The 23,006-nt window shown below is 39.1% G+C and overlaps 1 protein-coding gene across 9 annotated transcripts in view; it reads left to right on the top strand.

The window, feature by feature from the left end:
- RPS6KA3 (ribosomal protein S6 kinase A3) overlaps window positions 1–23,006 on the top strand; it is a 171,474-nt gene that overhangs the window by 40,168 nt on the left and 108,300 nt on the right. For 6 of the 9 annotated variants that reach the window (XM_078364255.1, XM_078364252.1, XM_035289154.3 and 3 more), the window contains exon 1: window positions 9,532–9,588. The exons of 2 other annotated variants lie outside the window; for them this stretch is intronic. The gene's annotated coding sequence lies outside the window, so the exon portion shown is untranslated. Of the gene's footprint in view, window positions 1–9,531; window positions 9,589–9,744; window positions 10,034–23,006 lie in introns of those variants that run through there. One more of the 9 variants, XM_078364256.1, reaches the window with a different exon arrangement.

The raw sequence follows: 23,006 nt of genomic DNA, 5'->3' as shown, positions 1-23,006 counted from the left end.
GTTCTTTTAATTGTGATGTTAGGGTGTCGATTTTAGATCATTCCCACTTTGTCCTGCAGGCAGTTAGTGCTATAAATTTCCCTCTAGACACTGTCTTAAATGTGTCCCAGAGATTCTGGTATGTTGTATCTTTGTTCTCATTGGTTTCAAAGAACTTATTTATTTCTGCCTTCATTTTGTTGTTTATCCAGTGGTCATTCAGGAGCAGGTCGTTCAGTTTCCATGTAGTTGTGTGGTTTCAAGTGAGTTTCTTAATCCTGAGTTCTAATTTGACTTCACAGTGGTCTGGGAGACCTTATGATTTCCTTTTTTTTTTTTTTTTGCATTTGCTGAGGAGTGTTTTGCTTCCAATTATGTGGTCTGTTTTAGAATAAGTGTGATGTGGTGCTGAGAAGAATGTATATTCTGTTGATTTGGGGTGGAGAGTTCTGCAGATATCTATTATGTCCATTTGGTCCAGAGTTGAGTTCAAGTTCTGAATATCTTTGTTAATTTTCTGTCTCATTGATCTGTCTAATATTGACAGTGGGGTGTTAAAGTCTCCCACTATTACTGTGGGGGAGTCTATAAGTCTCTTTGAAGTTCTCTAAGAACTTGCTTTATGAATCTGGGTGCTCCTATATTGAGTGCATATATATTTAGGATAGTTACTCTTCTTGTTGCATTGATCCCTTTACCATTATGTAATGCCATTCTTTGTCTTTTAAGTCTGTTTCATCAGAGACTAGATTGCAACCCCTGTTTTTTCTTTTCTTTCAATTACCTTGGTGAATCTTCCTCCATCCCTTTATTTTGAGCCTATCAGTGTCTTTGCACATGAGATGGGTCTCCTGAATACAGCACACCGATGGGTCTTGGCTCTTTATCCAATTTGCCAGTCTGTGCCTTTTAATTGGGCCATTTACATTTAAGGTTAATATTCTTATGTGTGAATTTGGTCCTATCATTTTGATGCTAGCTTATTATTTGGCCCATTAGATGATGCATCGTGTCAATGGTCTCAAGTAGTGTTTTTCTAAGCCTAGCATTCTTTCTATATTTCTAAGCCAAAATTCTTCTATAAAGACCATTCTTTCATCAACTAATGCTATACGGGTTCACCTGAAATACAGTTTGTACAAGAAAAAGCAAGATAAATTCTAAATTTTTTAATATTGCCATTAATGGCTGGCAAAAAAAAAAAAAAAAAGGCAGGCATCTTGCATCTAGGCAAATCTAGGCAAAGGTGCCAGGATTTTATCCTGAGCTGTGGAAAGCCATTGTGGATTTTAAGCATGGGATGAACAACATAACATTTTTATTTTAGGATGCACCCTTAAGCCATTGTGTGGAGAATGGGTGAAAGTCAGGAAGGCTCTGAAGGGAGCCATTGTAATTCAGGCCAAAGATGGTGAAGGCCCAAACTGGGGTGGGGGTAGTGGAATGAGAGAGAGTTTGACAGAATCCAGATTAGAAAGGAAAATCCAAAAATCTAGTAAAATAATCTGGGAGGTGCAAGAAGAAGGGGAGACAGAGCAGGGTAGGATGACGTAATGAATCCTATATTTCTAATTTAGTGAATTAAATAGATGGTGATGCCACAAAACACCTTGAGAAATACGGAAAGAGAAGTACAGAGGAGATAGTTTTTAAATGAAAAACAAAGTCTGCCAAAACATGGACTTCCCAAACAGAAGGAAAGTTTTAAAAAGCTACAGTATATTTTTTTTCACTTCAGTCAAATAATAGTGAGTATATACTAGGGGAAAACTACTCATATATAGTGTTATCTGGATTCTGGAGATATATAAAGAAGAATCAGGGATTATTTTGTTAGCACTAAATGTTTAACCTGAAGAAATTAAATTCTAGGCTCTATTCCTAATCCATTTGTAAACACATTCCAAATTCCTCTCTATTGTTATTTTTTTCCCTGTTTCTCACAGAGATATGCCTACTGTTTTAGGAAATCCTTAATAGTAGACATAGTGTTTTCAGAGGTGAAAAATGCTTTGAAAGTGTATAAGCAAAAATCTTCCCATTTGTTGTATTAGTTTCCAAAGACTGTCATAACAAAGTACCACAAACTAGGTGGCTGAAAACAAAAGAAATGTATTGTCTCAGAGTTCTAGAGGCTAGAAATCCAAAATCAAGATGTTGGCAGGGCCGTGTTCTCTCAGACTCTGTGTAGAATCCTTCCTTGCCTCTCCCTAGCTTCTTGCCACTTCCTAGCTTCTGGTGGTTTGTCAGTAAATTGTGGCATTCATTGGCTTGCAGATGCATCATTCCAATCTTCTGTCATTACCTGGCATTCTCCCTGTGTCTCTCTTCACATGGCTATCTTCTTAGAAGGAGACCAGTACTAATGCATTAGGGGCCCACCCTACTCAAGTATGACCTCATTTTAACTAATTACATCTGCAACAGTCCTATTTCCAAATAAGGTCATATTCTAAAGTAATGGGGATTAGACCTTCAACATATCTTTTGGGGGGAATCATAATTCAACCCATAACAGTGGTCTAAAGACCCACGGTAAACTATGAAAACAAAAAATTTCATTTGAAAATTATCTATTTTAACACCCTTTCAAAAGCTTTATATTGCTCTTTGGAGAAACTAAAACTTATTTTCTTTTTTTTTTTCAAAATGAAATTTCATAGACTCTTACAGTGTTCACCAAGGCAAAATAAAATAAAGAATAAGAGAGCAATATGGCATATGAACATATTTAATAAACGTAGTCTTTTAAATACTTATTTGATGGTATTTTGGGGTACATTTTCCTAAGCATTTTCCTGAAATTTTTGAAAGAACTCATTATAGTAAGAAATATTCATTCTTTATCAGAATGAAACACTAACCTTTGCTAACAGTACCTATTGTTTAAATAAAATGAGATAATATATGTAAATCATCTAACAGTTTTCAAGTACTCAACAGCTGTTAGCTGCTTTTTTTTTTTTTTTTTTTTGAGACAGCGTCTCACTCTGTTGTCCAGGCTAGAGAGCAGTGGAATGATCTCTGCTCACTTCAACCTCCACCTCCCAGTTTCAAGTGATTCTCCTGCCTCAGCTTCCTGAGTAGCTGGGACTATAGGTGCACACCACCGCACCTGGCTAATTTTTGTATTTTGAGTAGAGACAGGGTTTCTCTATGTTGACCAGGCTGGTCTTGAACTCCTGACCTCAGGTGATCCTCCCACCTCGGCCTCCCAAAGTGCTGGGATTACAGGCATAAGCCACCATGTCCAGCCCTGTTAGCTGCTACTAATTTATATTTAGTACTCTCAGCATTGCAATGATGATTTAATTATGTGTAAAACACTTATATCAACATCTGACACATAGTAAGTACTCAATAAGTGTCTAGCCATTGTCATCCTTATCACCATCATTATAAAAAGTGTCCAAAATTTTGGTAAAGTGTCCAGAACTGCCAATGCTACTTCCAGATGGCTGATTCTTGTTCAAACATGAACTCACCATTTGCATATACAGTCTTATTAGGTGGGGTTTCTTAAAATTTGTAATAAAGCCATTTAATCTATAGAATTCATCTCCTATTTACTAGGCAGTTGTAAACTATTTCAATTTATATTTCTTATTTAAAAAAGGAATTCCTTAATATTTAACCCCTTTTCAGGCATTTATTCTTATTTCACTAGTTGCCAAGAACATGACTTGAAAATAAACTAGTGAAATATAATTGATCGGTTGCTTAATGAAAATGTACTTTATTTACAAATATGGCATTATTAATTCATGGGCAGTTTTTCCAGCAATGGACCTGATTTGAAAGTGCCTCACTCACACAACTTTTGTGCTTAATGCTGCAGAGTTCCCCAACATAGAGATTTGGGATTTAGCTGGTGGTCAAAGAAGGGAGTTCCATTTGATTCCATAGTGTTCTGCAAAGACACTTCCAGTTGAGGTCTGGCTATAAGCTGGTCTTAAATACAAGTCACTAAAAGAATTTTTTTAAAAGTATCTTTTGCAGCTGCATACTCAAATTTGCATTCAAAAGCACAACTATAAAGTTTTAAAACAGCCATATTTTAAAGCAAGAGTTCCATAAAGTTTGAATTTTTTTTTTCATGGTGATGAGTAGGAATTGGTGGTCCTTGAGTTTTTGCTTCAAAATGGTTTGTGGACTGAAAAAAAAAAAACGTGAGAACCACTGTTCTAACCAACCGAAGTAAATTGATAGTTATAAAACGGGAATGTTTATTCTCTGAAGGAATACTTTGTACTGACATTTTTGCTTAATGTTAAAGCAACCATTTTCAATATCAGTTTGAAAATGAAATTTTAATGTATTATCTCCCTCTTATGAATTAGTGTTTATAAACAAGAATATTTAGAGGGTCTTTTCAGTTCTAGTAAAATGAAAACTAAAGCAAAACAGTAGCATATTAAAGCTCCCAAAATGGCTTCTCAGTTCCTTGTCAAGTATCAAAGCCCCATAATTCTTTCCCTTCAAATGACTCCTGGAACAAAACGACACCTCTAAGGATTAGACATTTTGGAAACCAATAAAAGAAGAAAACATTAAAGCACATCTGACACAGGCCTCTCTTTCATACTTCCCTGTTCCTCCCATTCTCCCTACGTAAGTATGAGTCAGGTAATGTTAACTTTGAATCATACATTTGTTAGTTTATTTTGAGCATTATATAAACAAGGTTTTGATCCTAGCCTATGAGGCAATTGACCTGTAATCATTTGCATTTCAACATATGTAGCTCAAAAAACAGAAGAGTAGGTTGCTCTACATTCTCTTTTATTTGCGTTTCACAGGAAGTTACTCACAGTATCATTTTTTGTGATACAAGAATACCCTAAATAAATAGATCACACTACAATAAAATGCTCACACAACAAATGGAAAGGGGTAACTTTCAAGAGGGAGATATTTGAATTACATTATGTTCGAAGGAGTACTCCCTTTCTGAAGCTGATAACAATAGCTCCATTTATTGAATGTTTCCTACGAGGCAGGCACCATACTTAATGCTTTACAGACGTTGCCTCCATTTAATCTTCCCACCAATCATACAAGGCAAGTATTATTATCCCTATTTTCAGATGAGAAAAACAAAGCTTATTCTGCAAATATTTGTTGAACAGCAACTATATGCTGGTCTAAGCAAAGTTGAAGCTTAAAGAGATAAAGAAAACTGAAGTTTGGCCACGGGCCTGTCTCTGCTCTTATCATAACCCCATCTTGCCTAACTGGAAAGAATGTTAAACATTTCATGTTTTTGTATTATAGACTGCCTTCACCTTTATAGATTTGACTGTCTTTCATCATACACAACTCTAAAATCTTTGAATTTTATATCTGGAAGGAAACCTAGAACCTTACATTTTCCAAAATTCAAATTTTCTCAAATAAAATGTTCAAACTGATGTAGAAATGCCTGTTCTTTAAAATGTGTGTTGATGAGGAAAACAGCCTTAATAATATTTACTTGAGACATTTCAAGGGAAAAACAAAATTCACACATATGAAACATAGGTCACCATGTATTTTGTTAAACTGTTGTCTTACATGAGATAAGATTTAGTGAATTAAGATTGGAGCCTAAATCTTATCTTTCTTTCTCTCTGGAAAGAAATAGTTAAATAGTCTCTGATGATTATCTTTCTTTTTTTGATGAAAATAAATAGGCTTTGGATAAATACAGATCCAAATAATTATGCTTTGGATAATATGATTTGGGTAATCTGGATGAAAGGAAAAAACTTCTTCCTAGAGGGGATGATGATTGCACTTTTTGGGTTTTCTATAGCAATGACAAATCTATATGTATAGAGCTGTGAACTTTGGATGTATTTGAGGTAGAGATTGCGCCATGAGCCATAGTTAGTCATCTTGCAACTTTTCCAGACTGATGTAACTCCACTTTTGAACAAATGTTATTTTGTTAAATAAATGCCCATTTAAACGTGTATACAAAGGTTATAATTATAGCAGGAAATTGTTGGGGGCAGAGGAGGTTAAATCTAGTTGTCCCGTCATACATTAGGAATGATTTCTTGGAAACCTCCTTCAGATTTTCTACTGAGGTTTGCTGTTTCCCTCTACTGTAGTTTCAAGTAATAACTTTCCAATATTTTGGTTCTGACTGAGAGATTTGTTGGGAAGGGTGGGGATCAGTAGGTAACTGAATCAGCCCTTTCTGCTGATTCTGCCCTCAGGAAGCCAAAAAGTTGTTGGAATCTGAAGATATCATTTCACATTATATGAATTGTAGGAATACATAAAAGGCTCAATGTTAAAAGACAGCTCTAGAGCATTGCTCTCCTATAGAACTACAGTGTGAATCTTGACAAGAAAGCCATATATGTAAGTATACATTTATAGTGGCCACATTAAAGTTTTTAAAGGGTGAAATTAATTGTAATGAAATATTTTAACTCAATATATTCAAAATATTTCAACATGTTGTCAATATAAAAAATTATTAATGAGATATTTTATATTTTTTTTTTTACTAACTCTGAAACCTTGTATGAACTTTGCATTTACAGCACATCTCAACTTTGACCAGCCAACCTCATTTGAAGTGCTCAGTAGCCACGTGTGGCTACTGACCACCACATTAACACCTGCAGGTCTATCGATCTGAGACAGCTATTCTTTGAACAGCTACACTTGAAGTTCTCCTTTGTTAAACAGAGGGGAAAGTAATCCTGCCAAAGACAGTATCAGCTTCAATGTTCAAATAACTCTTTTTGCTGCTACCTACAAGAAAAATCCTCCAGCTTCATTTAATTTTTCCAAATTATCCTAACCAAAGAGAGTGGTTGCACTGCTCTTGGATTTAATAGAAGAAATAAAAGAGAAAAAGCTTATTGTTAACAAAAAAAAATTCATTTTCTTAGCCTTTGGGGCAAAAGGAAAAATAATGTTCTTCTAAATCAATTCATTCAATTCACAAATACTTATCAAATTGATCCTATGTGCAAGACATCTGTGGTAGTGGTACTTTAACTTTTTTTTTTTTTAAACATTTTCGATCTTGTCTCCCAGGCTGGAGTGCAATGGCACGATGTCGGCTCGCTGCAACCTCCGCTTCCCAGGTTCAAGCGATTCTCCTGCCTCAGCCTCTGGAGTAGCTGGGAGTACAGACATGCACCACCATACCCGGCTATTTTTGTATTTTTACTAGAGACGGGGTTTCACCATGTTGGCCAGGCAAGTCTGAAACTCCTGAGCTCAGGTGATCCACCCACCCCTGCCTCCCAAAGAGCTGGGATTACAGGGGGGAGCCACTGCACCCGGCCACTTTAACCCATTATGAACAGTTCATTTAATGCTTAATTAAATGAAATGTGACCACCTCTCATATTACTTTTACAGATCAGGTAACTCTGTTTTTTAAAAGTTATTCCTCTGGTCCTCAAGGTCAACAGAGATGAATAAAAGTTGATATTGAAAATGGCATACAATTTGCTTTAAAATGTCAGTTCGTTCTTTGCGTGGAGTAACTCGCACTGAACAGTGTTAGCCACATAACTATCTCTCTTCAACTATGTATGTTTTTACTAAAGCAAGAATGTTAACTAGAATAATTGATCAACGGGTAGGGAGAGCTAATTTACTTTAAGCCAATCGAATTAACGAACTTCTTTTCGCCATAAGGAGTGGTCATGTGACTCTGCAATGTAAATGAATAAATTAAGCATTTTGTACATAAATGCAAAATAGTACACAACTCCTTATCCTCCTAACTTCTGCAATCGTGTTTTGTCGTCGGGAATTAACATAGAGAAGGTGCTGTCAGATTAGCTGAGTTTGGGCCCAGGTTGGATTTGCAGCACCTGAATATAGCATGTTGGGGGAAGTGACAAAATCATGAGCCAAGTGGCCCTATTCGCCTTCTCCCTCAGACCAGGTTGAGTCTGCCCAGATGTTGCCCATCCTAAGCTGTCCCCCTGAGTCCAAAGCTTAGGTAGACGGCTCGCCACGAGGACTTCCTGTCGTCTTCTCAGGCTCTCTAAACAGTTGGAGCCTCCCGAAATGGCCACGAGGCTCCCCCGCCTAGAGCCTGTGTCAAGGGGCGCGCTGGCGAAGGCAGCAGAAAGAACCTAACACCTGCCTCTAGCAGGCCCAGCGAGAAACCTTGCACCGCCCGCGCAGACCTGGTCGGCTGGGTGTGGGGCTCTAATCTCATCCTCACACCTGCTTAGGGAGGCAGGCGAGGGTTCTCCAGGTGTCTGGGTGCCCGGAGGATGAAAGGAAGCTGTTAATAGGCGTTCGCTGGGAGCGCAGCAGGGGACGCGCCTTGGTCGCTGGGCGTGGGAGGACCGGGATGCCTGGGCCGCGGCCTGAGGGACTGAAGGGACAGGCTGGCTCGGAGATTTCCCTTTGCTTTTTCTCTTCCCCTCGCTGGGCGACTAGCCAGGGGCTGCAGTAGCTTTCCACTCAGCCCTGCGACTTTTACACGTTTCTGCCCGGGCGCACTCAGCGCAGCGGCTCCTGGCGCAGTGAACGCAGGGTCGTGTCCTCCTGGGACGCACCCCCGACGCTCAGGCCTTCCCCCACAACCTCTCCCGGTCCTGTGGCGCTCCGTCGCCGTCGGGGCACCGGGTTTCCTTAACCCAGGGCTTCCCCATCTTGGGCAGGAGGAGGAGTCAGAACCCCTCCCCTCCTTCTGTCCTCCTCCTCCGCCCACTGCCAGCCCGATTTTTAAATCTGATCTCTTATTTAAAGTCAACAGAGGAGCAGGAACCCCGCGCTCCTGCCTACAAGATATTTTTAAATAATTCTCCAACCTCTGCCGAGAGGGATAGCCTTAAGGAACATCCCTGTTTTCTCCCTCTTGAAGATGTAGGTAGCAGAGGTGGGTGGGGCAGGGGGTCGAGGGTCTAAGCTAAAGGCCAAGAGCTCTGCGCACTTGAGGAGAATTTGGGCCGGTCGGGGGTGGGGGGTGTGCGAGGGAAGCGACTAATACAAGCTGAATGAATACCAAATACCACAATTTAACACAAGAGCGTCAACTTGGAGAGACTTGAATCAAGCCGGGAGCCGAGCCCCAGGAACCTCCCAGGCACGAAGCCTCCAGTGCCTCTGTAGGGGGAGTTTGGGGGCAGGTGAATTCCCAGCATGTGACCCTGGAGAGGGAGGGTCTTGGGCCATTACGGGATGCCCCCAGAGAGTACGAGCGCCCGCACGCACGCACGCACCCCCGGAGGAGACAGGCCGAAAAGACACTCCACACCCCTCCACGGGTCCTTGGCTCGGGACTGCGCCCCCAATATTTTGCCCACCTCCCTCCCCAGCTGGGCGGGGACCACTGTTCTCCCTCATTCCCAAGGAGCCTACGACCTGCTTGGACCCTTGGTAGTGAAAGGCTACTAGCCTTTGCCCCTGCTGCCTTTCCCATTTCTTTCCCCCGCCTCCCGCCGACGCCCCCAGATCTCTTGGGCTCGCCCTTCCTGAAAGTAGGCGAGGCCCAGAAGCTGAGCTTGGGGCGCAGAAGGAGGGGGGTGGGAAGAGGGAGGAGCGGAGCGCGGCAGCCAGGGGCGTGTCCTCCGCTGGCCCAGCCCCTGGGTGCGCGCGGCGGTGGCGGCAGCAGCCGAGCCTCGCTTTGAGAGACAGGTATCGCTTAGGCGCCATGTTGTGAGCGGAAGTGGGGGAGCGCGCGGCGGTCGCTGTTCGGCTGGGAGCGGGCGCGGGAACCGGCGGGGGGGGCGGAGCCGTAGTCTCGGCGGCGGAAGGAGGAGAGGAAGAAAGGGGCGAGACCCGGTGCCCGGCGGAGGCGCGAGGCTCTCGCTCAGCGCGCGGGCGTCTCTGGCCAGGCGCGCGGCTTTCGGGCGGTCGGCGTCGGCGTCGAGCCCTCTGCGGGGCCGCCGCCGCTGCTACTGCTGCTGCTGCTGCTGCCGCTGCCGTGGGGCTCGGGCGGCAACGGAGCGGGGCCGGCCGCGGGGCGGGCGGGGAGGGAGGAGGCGGTGAAGGCGGCGGGCCGGGGGGGAAGATGCCGCTGGCGCAGCTGGCGGACCCGTGGCAGAAGATGGCTGTGGAGAGCCCGTCCGACAGCGCTGAGGTGAGTGCAGCAGGGTGGCTGGGGCCGGCGCGCCTCCTCCCCGCGCCCCCGCCTGCTCGCTTCGCTACCCGGAGCTGGCCACTCGGCCCGTTCTGATCCCGCTCGCGTCTTTCCCCCAGGTTCAGGGTTTTGGTTTGGGTTGTCTGGGTGGGTCTCTTTGCCAGTCTGACTGTCTATTCCTCCCACCCGCACTCTCACCTCCTTCCCTGGCTCAGGGGGCTGCCAGTGTGGCCGTGCGTGGGGTTTGGAGTGGGCGCTGGGGCTTTGCAAGAAGCCAATTTTAATCAACTTTGCGTGGGGGAAGCGGGAGGCGGAGCGGGGGCTGGCGGGGAGTTGGGAAGTTTGCCCCAGCCGGGTCAGGGGCTTCCCCGGACCTTGGCGACTTTGGGGGATGTGGGAGGGGTAGGGATCGGATTCACCGAGGAGCTGGGACTCTCGAGTCTGGCCAAGGGAGGGATTGCTGCGGAGAGACCGGCGCGCAGGGCCAGGGGCGGCGACCTGCCGGGGGTTCGGGTAAGGGGTGCAGGGTTTTGCCTCCCCTTCCCCGTCTGCGGCAGCGGTTTCTGCTGCTGCAAAGGAGAAAGTGGAAGCCCAAGGTGGTCCCCTACCACCTCCGTTTCTGAGGTCGCAGAGCTCGCCCTCCGTCCCTTCGAGTTTAACTTGAGTTTCCTGTCCATGGAGGTGAGAGGGTGATATTCAAGGAGATCAGCGGCCGCCGTAAAGGGCTTTCTGGTTTTCCTCGCTCGGGATCTGGTGACCGTCCCTGAGACATCCACCCGACTGCCCAAAACCCAAACAATATACCCAAACAGCGCACAACAGAATTTCCCAGGGCGCATCACTGCACCGAGCTTTTCTCAGCCGCCCCTATCCTAGAACATCTCGGGGTCTGCGAAAATAATCCAGACAAGACCCTTTGCAGGGTATCACCTCTCCTCTCCGGAGTGGAAAATCAGTTCCTGATGGTGGCGCGTCTGTGATTCTTCCTTCTTGACTTTTCGCTGCCTTCTCTCCCCGCAGCGGACTTTGGGGGATTACAGGATGATAGGCTGCGTGTGTGTAATAGTTACTGAGTGAGTGACCCCATTTCTGGAAAGCATGACTGAATCGCGGGGGTGGAATGGGGCAGGCTCTGATGAGTGGTGTGCTTGGCGGCTGCCGCTGCCCTGCCGGCCTCCGCAGTGTGAGAGGTAGATAAGGTTACCGGTTACGTCAGTAAAACCGGGACTCAGTTTGATCTGAGATGCGGGACACTTGCATTCTCGGGTATAATGGAGAGGGCGGGAATCAGTTCAAATCGCTTTTCACTTTTTTTCCCCCAGTCACCTCCACTGCTGTATAAAAATGTTTGTTTGTTCTCCTTAACGCACGAAGAGTTGTAATAGTGCTTATGATTGGTGCTTAGTATTTTGCGACTTGGATCATACTTGTAAAACCTGAACTAAATGCTGCTCTTCAATGGAAAATACATTCATATATGTTGAAAGAAAAGGAAAGAAAGAAAGGAAATCATGTTTTTAAGACTGGCAGAATTATAAGAACTTTATTTAAAATTGTTGACCAGACTAATACTATAAATCTTTTATTAAAAAGCCAAATTTATGACGTTTAATCATCCTTTGAATGGATAGTGTGAAACAGTGTGCAAGGGCTCTTTTCATATTTTTCCCCAGAAAATTTTTTGCATTAAATAATATAGCTACAATATTAATAAAATGTTCTCAAAGTACTGAACTTGTGGAAAGAAATCAAATTTGCTCTGAGTCTGATTTTTAGATACAAACATTAACAATTGCAGCTCAAGATCAGTCCACATTTCTGCTTGGCATGTATCAATGTGTAGGAAAACAATATCATTTAAAATTCCACCTTATCTTTTTTCTGCAAGGAATGCATTTGGATAAGGAAGCACAAAACTGATACTTATTTAACACAAACTACATGCCAGGTACTGTGCTATGTTACTATTTCATTTTATCCTTCCTATGAACCAGCAGGGTAGGATTATGGTCCCCATTGTTATAGATTAGGAAACCAAATCTCAGAAGTTAAAAGGCACAAAGATTATAAATAGTAAATGGCAGAGCCATAATTCAGACCCAAGTGGATCCAATTCATGTGTTTCATTTTATATCAGGGTAGCTGCTTCAAATCTTCTGTGGAAAAATTCAGGGTATAAATAAGCCAGTAGTTAGAGGTCATATATTTTCCAGAAACAAATAGAGTATTATAAGAGGTCTCATTTGGTAAAGCCTTATTATTTCAGTCACTATCATGTTTTCCAGAACTTGACAGATAGGATTCCACAATTTGCTATTTTCAAAGAATTTTGCTATTCTGGCATGAGATGTCAAACAGAGCCAATGTTGCCAAGATTTATTAAAACTAAATTCTAACAAATTGCTTTTAGATATTTAGTTTCCTTTGCTTGTTCAGCTATTTCAAGTATAAATTGCTTCTGATACAATTTGGAAATATAGAAGACAGTGAGGGAAAGGTTGAAAAAGCCCTCTTAGTGGTCTAATATTTTCACTGTTATGCTGTTTCCTCCCCAGTAGGTTCCTATGAGATAATAATTGTATTTTACCAGAGTAACATCGTTTTTTTTTAAAGAATCATTTACTTGAGTAAATACATCAAAATATTTCTCTCCAGGTTAAAAGATTTCAGGATTGGTCTGTGTAGGAGTTTATATTTATGGTCTCATCCCTAGTACACTGTGAATTCTTGAAAGCAGACTCTTCCCCCTCCCCCCTTTGAATCGTCAGCATTTAACACAATGCCTGGCACTTACATATTGTAGACTTAATAAATATCTGCTGAATGAATCATGAAAGTCAAGAATAGAATGATTATGAATCTTATCTGTTTTTTTATCGTTTTAATCTCATTAAAATATGAACAATTTAAAAAGACCTCAGTGCCTCAGTAACAACACAGGCAGTTTCTTTAGTTCCTTTACACTGGCCTTCTTGCTTTAAGACCTCACAGGAATCTCATGGCGTTCAAAACAAAAAAGCCCTTGTGGTTAAACTCAAACGTGGGTCAGAACATGATAGGCTAGAACTAGGCCAAATGTTTAAAGAAGCAAATTTAAGATAATAAAGGAAGTACTATGTAAGCAAAGTAAGGGTTGGTACAAGATAAAAAACAAACTAGCTTCCTAACTGGTCTAGGTGAACTCTTTAGTGAGTTACTTAAAAATACTAATATGCTTTGGAATATTTGACTGTTTAGAGGATGAATAGGTAGGAACTATGGCTCTTCTGTTCTGCAAATTCCTTGTCACTGCTGTCAGAGACAGCATTTACTGGATCATAAGTCTGACCTAGAGTAATATTTTATTCTTCATTGCAATAGAGTAGGTATAAATGATAGTAAATCTAAATATGAAGTTTTCAAAATAATAAAATTATGGAGGTTAGTTTTGTTTTATAGAAATGTGTTATATAAAATAGCCACAATATAATGTGTTATATACGATGTGTATTATACAATATGTTGTGTGAAAATAGTTACCTTGACTTCCTTTAAATAACAGGTACCCACGATACACTGAAAAAATATCGAAAAATATCAACTATATAAATATTTTATTATAGAAAATGAGGCTTTTGTGCGGGAGATCATGTTTAGTGAATGTGCAGCCATTTTTAACCTCAAAGATTATATAGTACTCTACAGTATAGTACATAGATTTTATAGTATTTCTACTTTATCAGTATATATGGATTTCTTATATTTTATCTATAGGGAAATGTTCTATTAAAGTATAATCATTGATTTTGAAAAAAATGTTTTATTGTTTCTTTTCCTTTTCCTGTTTTATTTTTACCACCTTTCAGGTTTTTTTCTTTCCCCTAAGTGAAGATCTGAGGAGAGGACAGGTATTGTTACATGTCAACTGTCAAGTAACTGTGACACATTACTGAACACTTCATTGCTTTCAGTGATTATGGTAGAGGATGTCAGTTTTTTAAAATCTAGAAATCTTTGCTTAATTTTGGCAGCTTGATCCTGTAGTAATGGGGTAGATTCAAAATGTGAAACTTCCTGGATTTAAATTTTATTAATAAGGTAAAACTTTAATTACAGAAACAAGTATAGGCAGACCTTGTCTTCTCTTTAGTGTGCATTTCTGGAAACCACAATAAGTATATCTTATTTTTAATAAGAAGGGTGGCATAATTGGACTGTGCACTCCTGACCAAGGACTTGACATTTGCTAAATTATAGAATGATCAAAAATATAGATCACTTATCTAGAGGTTTGAATTGCAGAAGAATTGTCCTAATGTTTTTTAAGATTTTTATTACTAAGAAATTCATACCATTGTGATAATTAACAAGATTTCCTCCAGTTCCGTTCTCAGGGACATGTGGTCTGCCAGGCTGTGAATAATGTACCCAAGGTCACACTTGCCTGGTTGACCCAGCGCAGAATGGGTGATTTAGACCCAGCAGTTCAGATTATGATGAATGACACACTGACATGTTGGTGGTCTCACTGGTAATTCTTGAGTGTGATAATGCTCAGTTGTTTATGTGCTTTGCTGGATAACACATTTTAAAGCATTGGAATGCAGCTGTGCAAGTACATATATTACACATCCATTCCCCTGTTCACATAAATAGGAAAAAAAAGTATCTAAATTGTAATACCTAGCATTCAATGTCTTTCTTTCCACCCCACCCCCATCACTGTGTTCTTTTGGAATTAATACAGTGACCTGTATCATTAACCTGGAGATATTAGATTTCAGATATTCTGGTTTATCATTTTAACACCAGAAAGCATTAAACCAAAGGAAAACTACCCTATTTAATCATTAAATTTCATCACGATTTAGCAAAACAAACACAGATATATCGTGTGTGTGTGCGTGTGTGTGTGTGTGTGTGTATGTGTGTGTGTATTTTATAAAACAGGTTCAGGATAAAATGTATCCATATAGCATATAATGATTATTTCATACATTTGGACTATTTTTGACAGTTTATCAAGTTGTACAATTTAAAAGCCAATATTTATTAATCCCTAATGTACAGAAACATAGGAGGAAGTTGTCTTTTTGGTTAAACAAACTGTTAAAAGATAAACTTTGGCACACCAAAATTTTTACTTTTTAATTGATAAATAATATTTGTATGTTCTTATGGGGTACATGCAATGTTTTGTTCCATGCATATAATGTGTAATGATCACATTAGGGTATTTGGGGTATCCATTAATCATTTCTATGTGTTGGGAACCTTTCAAGTCCTTTCTTCTAGCTATTCTGAAATATATAATACATTGTTATTATCTGTAGTCATCCTCCTCTACTCTACTATCGATTATTAGAACTTATTCCTTCCATCCAACTCTGTATTGTATTGTACCTATTAACCAATCTTTCTTCACCCCCACCCCCTCTGTAACCCCCACACTCACCCTATCCTCTAGTAACTCCCATTCTACTCCCTACTTATGAGCTCCCCCATGTTAGTGAAAACATGCAATATTTGTCTTTCTGTCATGTGGTCTGATTTAAGCAAATACATTAGTTACTACTACTTAAGTATTTTGGTTTTTGCTTATTCTTAAAACTTAGAAGGAACTTTGTGGGATTATTTGGATTAATAGCAAAGTGTTAACATAAGCTCTGGAGCCATGAAGACCTGTGTTTGAGTCCTGGCTCTGCCACTTAATAACTTTGTAACCTTATGCAAGTTATATTTAATATCTCTATACTTCAACATCCTAATTTGTAAAATAGTAATGAAAATAATGTCCACGTCATAGGGTTTTGGTGAGAATTAAATGAAATGATACTTTATGTAAAGTACTTGGTTCAATACATGGTTTAAGGTTTTAATAAGCAGCAGTTACAACTGTCTGAGTTCTTTGTTTTTCCTCTGGGGTAATTTTTTAGAATCCAGCAAAGCAATTAAAACTTATTTATTTGATTGATCGGTTTTAATAGTCATTGTGATATCTGAATGTAATTGAAAGGGCAAGGTGAAAAGAAATCTCTTGAATCTTGTCCTTTTTGCATTGATCCCTTCCTCAGTATTATCTTTAAAGGGAAAAAACAAAGAACATTGTAAAGAATATGTGGAAGAAGGAATAAAGGAAAGTTTGTTCACATTTTAATATTGCTCAAATTGGAAGATGTCTCACAGTCCATGGCATGTCACAGTTTATTTACCAGCATGTTTTTTCCTTAACAACATATAAAATAATAGTGTATCTGATACTTGATTGTATCTTTTAATCTATAAAATATAATATATCCTGTACGTCTACCTCTTGAAGGTAATATGTCCCTGAAATGGTTAAAGTCAGTTTATAGCATCAGTAGGTAGAATTTTAACTTTCTTTCTAAAACATACCAACACAAAATGTGCATACCTTTTTTGTATTTTAGGATGAATCCATTCTATTAATTTAATTTTTAGGGAAAGAAATTAATGTCACCTCCCTCCCCATTACTATAAACACATTTGTTTTAGTTATTTGGAAATGCCATAGGATAACTGGGTTTTCCTGTCTAGAAATGTAATCCTTTAGATTTTGTCTGTAAAATATGCTGTTGGTACTTACAGAACTCTAAATAGTATAGTATTTTTCAAGCTAAAAAGTCTCTGGAGATGTGATGTTAAAAGGTATATCCATGCCTCAAGAATCACTCCCCTCTGAAAAACAAGGGAGTGTGGCATAATCAAGTGACTCTGGCAAATGTGGCATTAAACAAGATTTAACCTGTCTTTACTGTATAACTTAGAACTTTTAAGATGTTGTATACAGTGAATCTGCAAAATGGATAGGGCCCACAGCATTTGAAACTTGATGTCAGAACCCCTTTTTTGTAAACCACCTATTGAAGTCTCAATGGACACAAAGTGCTTTGCGGAACACAGTTTTGGAAAGTCTGATAACCACAGTAATGTGATCCAGTATTGCCTGGAAATGAGCTGTTATGTTTAATTGACTATATTGAAGTGTTTTCTTTAACTGTCAAGAGTTTTGTTTCATTTTGAATTGAAATCTTTCTAAATTAAATTGTATAAAAATGTTCCATCTTAATAGTGAATATAAATTTAAATATAATTTAATAAAAATTAAAAATAATTTACACTTTTGATTTGATGTTCTGAAAATTAATGGTCATATTCTACTTTAATATCAAACGAATTGCCCCTACTAAATGGCCTGTACATTGACTGTTTCTGTAGCTTATGTCTAATATTTGTAGTTTAAAACTTCTCTTACTATATGCCACTTTATACCACCGTTAATCTGCTTTTCTCTCCCATTTTCCTATTTAAATTAATTGCTTCTCATTTTCACTTACTAGAGAATAGAGCTAGGGTTAGTAATATAAAAAAGTCACAGTTTTCAGATAATATAAAATAGCATCTTCACCCTTTTTCTGGTCTCTGCTCATCATGTACATATACCTCTGGGGTTAGGAATGTTTGCTGGGCATATTAGTGAATAATGAATAGTGACTGTACGTTTTACATACCATAACCGAATGGCCCAATTGCTGGCATTACCTCCCCTGCATATTTATCTTCCTCTCTTGAAGATGTCAGCTAGAAAGTAGAACATAAATGAACTAAAAAACAGGCAGCTATAAAATGGAAACCTTGCCTACTACCCCACCTGGAGTCAGGTCTCCACATTGTGAGTCCTTTTCTGTTGTTCTCATAAAATATGCTAGTTCCCTAAATATTTGTTACTGTACTTAGGTGTAAATCTAAAAGCACTTTTAGATTTCTTGTCATAATAGATTTACAATCATAGCATAGGTTAAATCGAATTTTCCCATTTTAGCTAGTATATCTGTGGTCTCTTACATACCTTAAAAACTAGTTTTGTTTTGTCCACCGTATAAATTGATTTTTATAATCTTACGTGTGATGATTATCTCATCTTCAAATCTGACCTGGTCATCTAGATTTCTGTGAGCTTGGCTAACAAAGCTTGTTATAGGAAACTTGGTTCAGTCATTTGATATATGTTAGAAGCAGATGTCAAATGATAGCCTGAAGCAAAAGATCATTTTGACATTAATAGACTGAAATGCATTTCCAGTGCAGTGGTTTGGGATAAATCTTCACTCCAGGAATCTTGTAAAACCTATAGCAAAAACCTCAGCTACCTAGAATGTTATTTCAATTCTTCACAGAGACATCTATCTGAAAATAATATAATAAAGATTTACTTAAAATAACAAAAAAATTTCTAGATCAGCACTGTTCAGTACATTAGCCGCTACCCATATGTGGCTTTTGAGCCACTTGAAATGTGGCTAGTTGTGGAACTGAATTTTTGAATTTTAACTAATAATGGCTTGGCTACCATGTTGAACAATGTAGTTCTAGATTATAGGATTAGTACAAATTGAATCCATTTTTTACACCAGTGTTTTTTCGTTCCTACTTTGTATGATTTTTATCTTGAAATTAATAGGCTAAAGCTTTTCTAAAAAGAAATATTTAACATGCTTTTTCAAATTATGTTTGATCAGGTTTGTTTTGTCCTTTTCTACCCTAAAGATTCTGATAAACCCCCTTGTGTGGTAGATACCCCACACATCACCATTCTACTTTTCTTACAACTTTAATAGTTTTACTGTGATACCTAATTCAAGTGATAGCACTGAAGTATTAGGGAAAATTTAAATATCAAAAAATGTAATTATAAGTTTCGTCTTGTGTACCAAGCTTACAGACAGAGATATAAACAGTAAGAATAATTCTCTGGGGAGAAAAATATATAATTATCTTCTATATTATTGGATGAATAAATTACTGTATGGTAATTTGTTTAAATATTGTGTTGTGTTCACTGTACTGTGTTAGTTAAAACCGAAAAAGTGGATTGGTACATCTTGAAACATGAAAGTATTTAAATTTTTTTAGCCTAGAATTTTAGAGCAGAAAACAATTTAGCCCTACCCTATTTATATAAGAAAATTGAGACCTATTCAGGCAGACCTGCTCCAGGTGATACGTTAACAAAGTCAGAGCTAGGGTGTGCAACACATTCACTTCACTAAAATTTATTTTGCCATCCACAGCATATCAATACAGTTTTTTAATTTTATCAAAACTATCTTAAGTACAAATTCTGAAAGAGCCACAATGCATAAAAGTTCAAATATTACTTTTTCTCTACCCTCCACTAATTTTAACTCATTTGCGGTGGCAGAGTACTCAAATCCAAAATAATATACAGCCTTGTCTTAGCCTTAGTTTATAAGTATGGAAAATATAGTCCTTAGTTTACAAAAACAACTTCAGAATGTTCCTGCCTACAAACAAAGGGCGAAGGGTATGTTGAGATCACTGTTCTTTCTTTCCCAAGTGAAGATGGAAGGTAGCTCACGTGTATTGAATGCTCCCCTTAACAAGTCACTTTGTGTATATCAGCTTGAATGAAGTATACATAATTATCCTCAACTTAGAGATGAGGAAACTGAAGCCTAGAAGGGTTAAATAATGTGCTTATGGTTGCACAGCTGCTAACTGGAGGAGCCAGAATTCAAACCCAAGTCTCAGATTGCAAATTCTATTGACTTTTCACTACACAGCCCTGTTTGAGTTGAGAACATCCAGGTGAGTGACTCAGTCTAGATGAAATCTGTTACAAGGGAAAAGGATCCAGATAGTTGACATGAGTAGCTATTGTGGAGATATAGAGATAACCTAGAGAGAGAGATGACTTCTCATATATATAAATATATATATATGTATGTAGCACAAAGCCTTCTTACCGAGGAGGCCTGTAGAGATGATGTGATCCTGGCATGAACTAGGAACGCTGTTCATAATAGAGACAATGCTTAAGTAAGTAGTCAATAGGTAGTTAGAAAAGTTAGTAAACTGGGTGAAGTTGATACTAGTTTCCAAATACAGTGGGTTAAATAGGCTTTTGTGAGTTGGCCTGAAAAACAGCATTTATGACATTGGATAGGAAGACTCTTTGAGATTTCTAAGCAGCTGTCTTATAAAGAAAATAAAATGTCTAATGTTTGAAATAAAAATTGCCATATTTGGGATAAAGGGGATCTGCCTGGTTATTGCTTAACAGCTGTCCTTACAGAAACCCTTAAGTATATGCCTGATTAAATGTGTTCTGTTCTTTGATTGCAGCTTATTAAATCATTACCTCTCTATCTTTTCATCCTCTTTTCAGAAAATCTACTTGATGTTCCCTCAAAGTGCCAGAAAACAGAATTTGGCTCAACCCAAAAAAGTTAACAATTATCTTGCTATAGTATAAGAAAAGGAAATTTAAAAGGAAAGTTATAAAATCATTGCTTTTTTATTTCTTAGACTGTCAGGTCAAATAGTCCTAATTAATTCCTTTTTTTTGTTTTTTGTTTTTTTCTTGTCCTTTGTTTGTTTTTGAGACAGCTTCTCACTCTGTCACCCAGGCTGGAGTGTAGTGGTGTGATCTGGGCTCACTGTAACCTCTGCCTTCTGAGTTCAAGTGATTCTCCTGCCTCAGCCTCCCTAGTAGCTGGGACTACAGGTGCCTGCCATCATGCCTGGCTGATTTTTGTATTTTGGGTAGAGATAGGGTTTCACCATGTTGGCCAGGCTGGTCTTGAACTCCTGACCTCAGATGATCCACCCGCCCCAGCCTCCCAAAGTGCTGGGATTAAAGGTGTGAGCAACTGTGTCCGGCCTAATTCCTTTTTTTTTTTTTTTTGAAATGGAGTTTCACTCTTGTTGCCCAGGCTGGTGTGTGCAGTGATGCGATCTCAGCTACTGCAGCCTCTGCTTCCTGGGTTCAAGCGATTCTCCTGCCTCAGCCTCCCAAGTAGCTGGGATTACAGGCACCCACCATCACCCCCAGCCAATTTTTTGTATTTTTAATAGAGACAGGGTTGTGCCATGTTGACCAGGCTCGTCTCAGACTTCTGGCCTCGGGTGATCCAGCCGTCTCGCCCTCAAAATGCTGGGATTACAAGCATGACCCACCATGCCCAGCCTAATTCCTTTTTTAATTGAGATATTTACATACTATAAAATTCAGCCTTGTAAAGTATATAATTCAGTGGCTTTTACTATATTCACAAGGTTGTGCAACCATCAATACTATCTATTACTTAGAACATTTTCTTCACCCTAAAAAGAAATTTCATACTGATTGGCAGTCACTCCCCATTTCCTCCATTCCCCCAGCCCCTGACAATCACTAATCTACTTTCTGTCTCTAGATTCACCTATTCTGGACAATTCGTATTAATGGAATCATACAATATGTAGCATTTGTGTTTGTTTTTAAGGTTCATACATGTTTCAAGGTTTATACATGTTATAGCATGTATCAAGACTTTATTCTTTTATATGGCTGAATAATCTATTTTGTATGGATATACCACACTTTGTTTATCCATTTATCAGTTGATAGACATTGGAAATTGTTTCTACTTTTTGGCTATTATGAATAATGCTGCTGTGAACATTTGTAATAAGTTTTTATGTGAACATATGTTTCCAGTTTTCTTGGATATATACCTAGGAGTAGAATTGCTGAGTCATATGGTAAGTCTATGTTTAGCCCTTTGAGGTACTGCCAAACTTTTCCAACTGGCCTGCACCATTTTACATTCCCATCAGCAGTGTATGAGAGTTCCAGCTTTTCCACATCCTTGCCAGCACTTATTATTGTCTTTTTTACTATAACCATCCTAGTGGGTGTGAAGTGTTATCTCATTGTGGTTTTGATTTGCATTTCTCTGATGACTAATGATGTTAAGGATCTTTTCATTTGCTGCTTGTCCATTTGTATACATAATTCTTGTGCTTATTTTGTTACTGTTTTAGGAACTTAAATGCGCTTTGCTCTAATGCTGATATAGAAGTGCCTTGTGTTGTATATGTATTTCTTCTCAGAAAAGTTAGTTTCAATATGTGCTTTTAAGATATTTTCTTTGTTTTTAGGTTTGATAAATACAAAGCTTTTCCTAAAATAGTGGTTTTCCACCTCAGTTAATAGAGCTCTAGGTTCTATGAAAGTACGTAGGATACCTCTCACCTAGGGCACCCTGTCTCTCAGCCAGAGAGGAGTTCCTAGAGGAATACAACAAAGAGTTAAATATTGGTTATATAACTAAAAAAAAAGAAAAAGAAAGTTCCAGAAATAAAAGATTGGGGCAGTGATATTTTTCCTTAGACTCTCATCAGCCTAAACTATTCTATGGTTTCTTATTTAAAGCAAAAGTACAGGAGTTAATTTAAGATTAATTATTTATCTTAATAATAGAAAACCAATAGGCCTAGAATCTCTGAAATTAAATATAAGTCAACAGATAAATGAATTCAAGAATCCACCTCAAGTGAAGTAACATATACGGTATGTTATTTGAAGAAGTAAAAATGCAAAGAAAACAAAACCTTATTTGCCTCCCTTCCTTCAAGTTCCTGCTAGCTACTGGTGTAATTCAAGAGTAATAGCTATCAAAATGGATGTTCAGGGTTGGATGCTGTGACTCATGCCTGTAATCTCAGCACTTTGGGAGGGCAGGGTGGGTGGATCACGAGGTCAAGATATCGAGACCATCCTGGCCAACATGGTGAAGCCCTGTCTTTACTAAAAATACAAAAATTAGCTGGGCATGGTGGTGTGCACCTGTAGTCCCAGCTACTCAGGAATCTGAGGCAAGAGAATCACTTGAACCTGGGAGGCGGAGGTTGCGGTGAGCTGAGAGTGCACTGCTGTACCCCAACCTGGCAACAGAGCAAGACACTATCTCAAAAAAAAAAAGGTGTTCCTGTTAAGTAATCCTTAGAGAAATGTCATCGGCAAATTAAAAATAAGTTTTGCCTTGGATTAATAAAAAGAGCTCCTAAATGAGTTTTAAAGCTATCTCCTGTCCCCAACCCCCACTCTTATGAGTATACGTAGTATAGTACTAGGTGAAATGAATTAAATGGAATTCTTTCCTTTGGAACATTAAAATCTAAAAGT

This window comes from Callithrix jacchus, chromosome X (assembly GCF_049354715.1).
Source record: "Callithrix jacchus isolate 240 chromosome X, calJac240_pri, whole genome shotgun sequence".
In the NCBI taxonomy this organism is placed as follows: Eukaryota; Metazoa; Chordata; class Mammalia; order Primates; family Cebidae; genus Callithrix; species Callithrix jacchus.
This window is presented reverse-complemented; position numbering and strand designations above follow the sequence as displayed.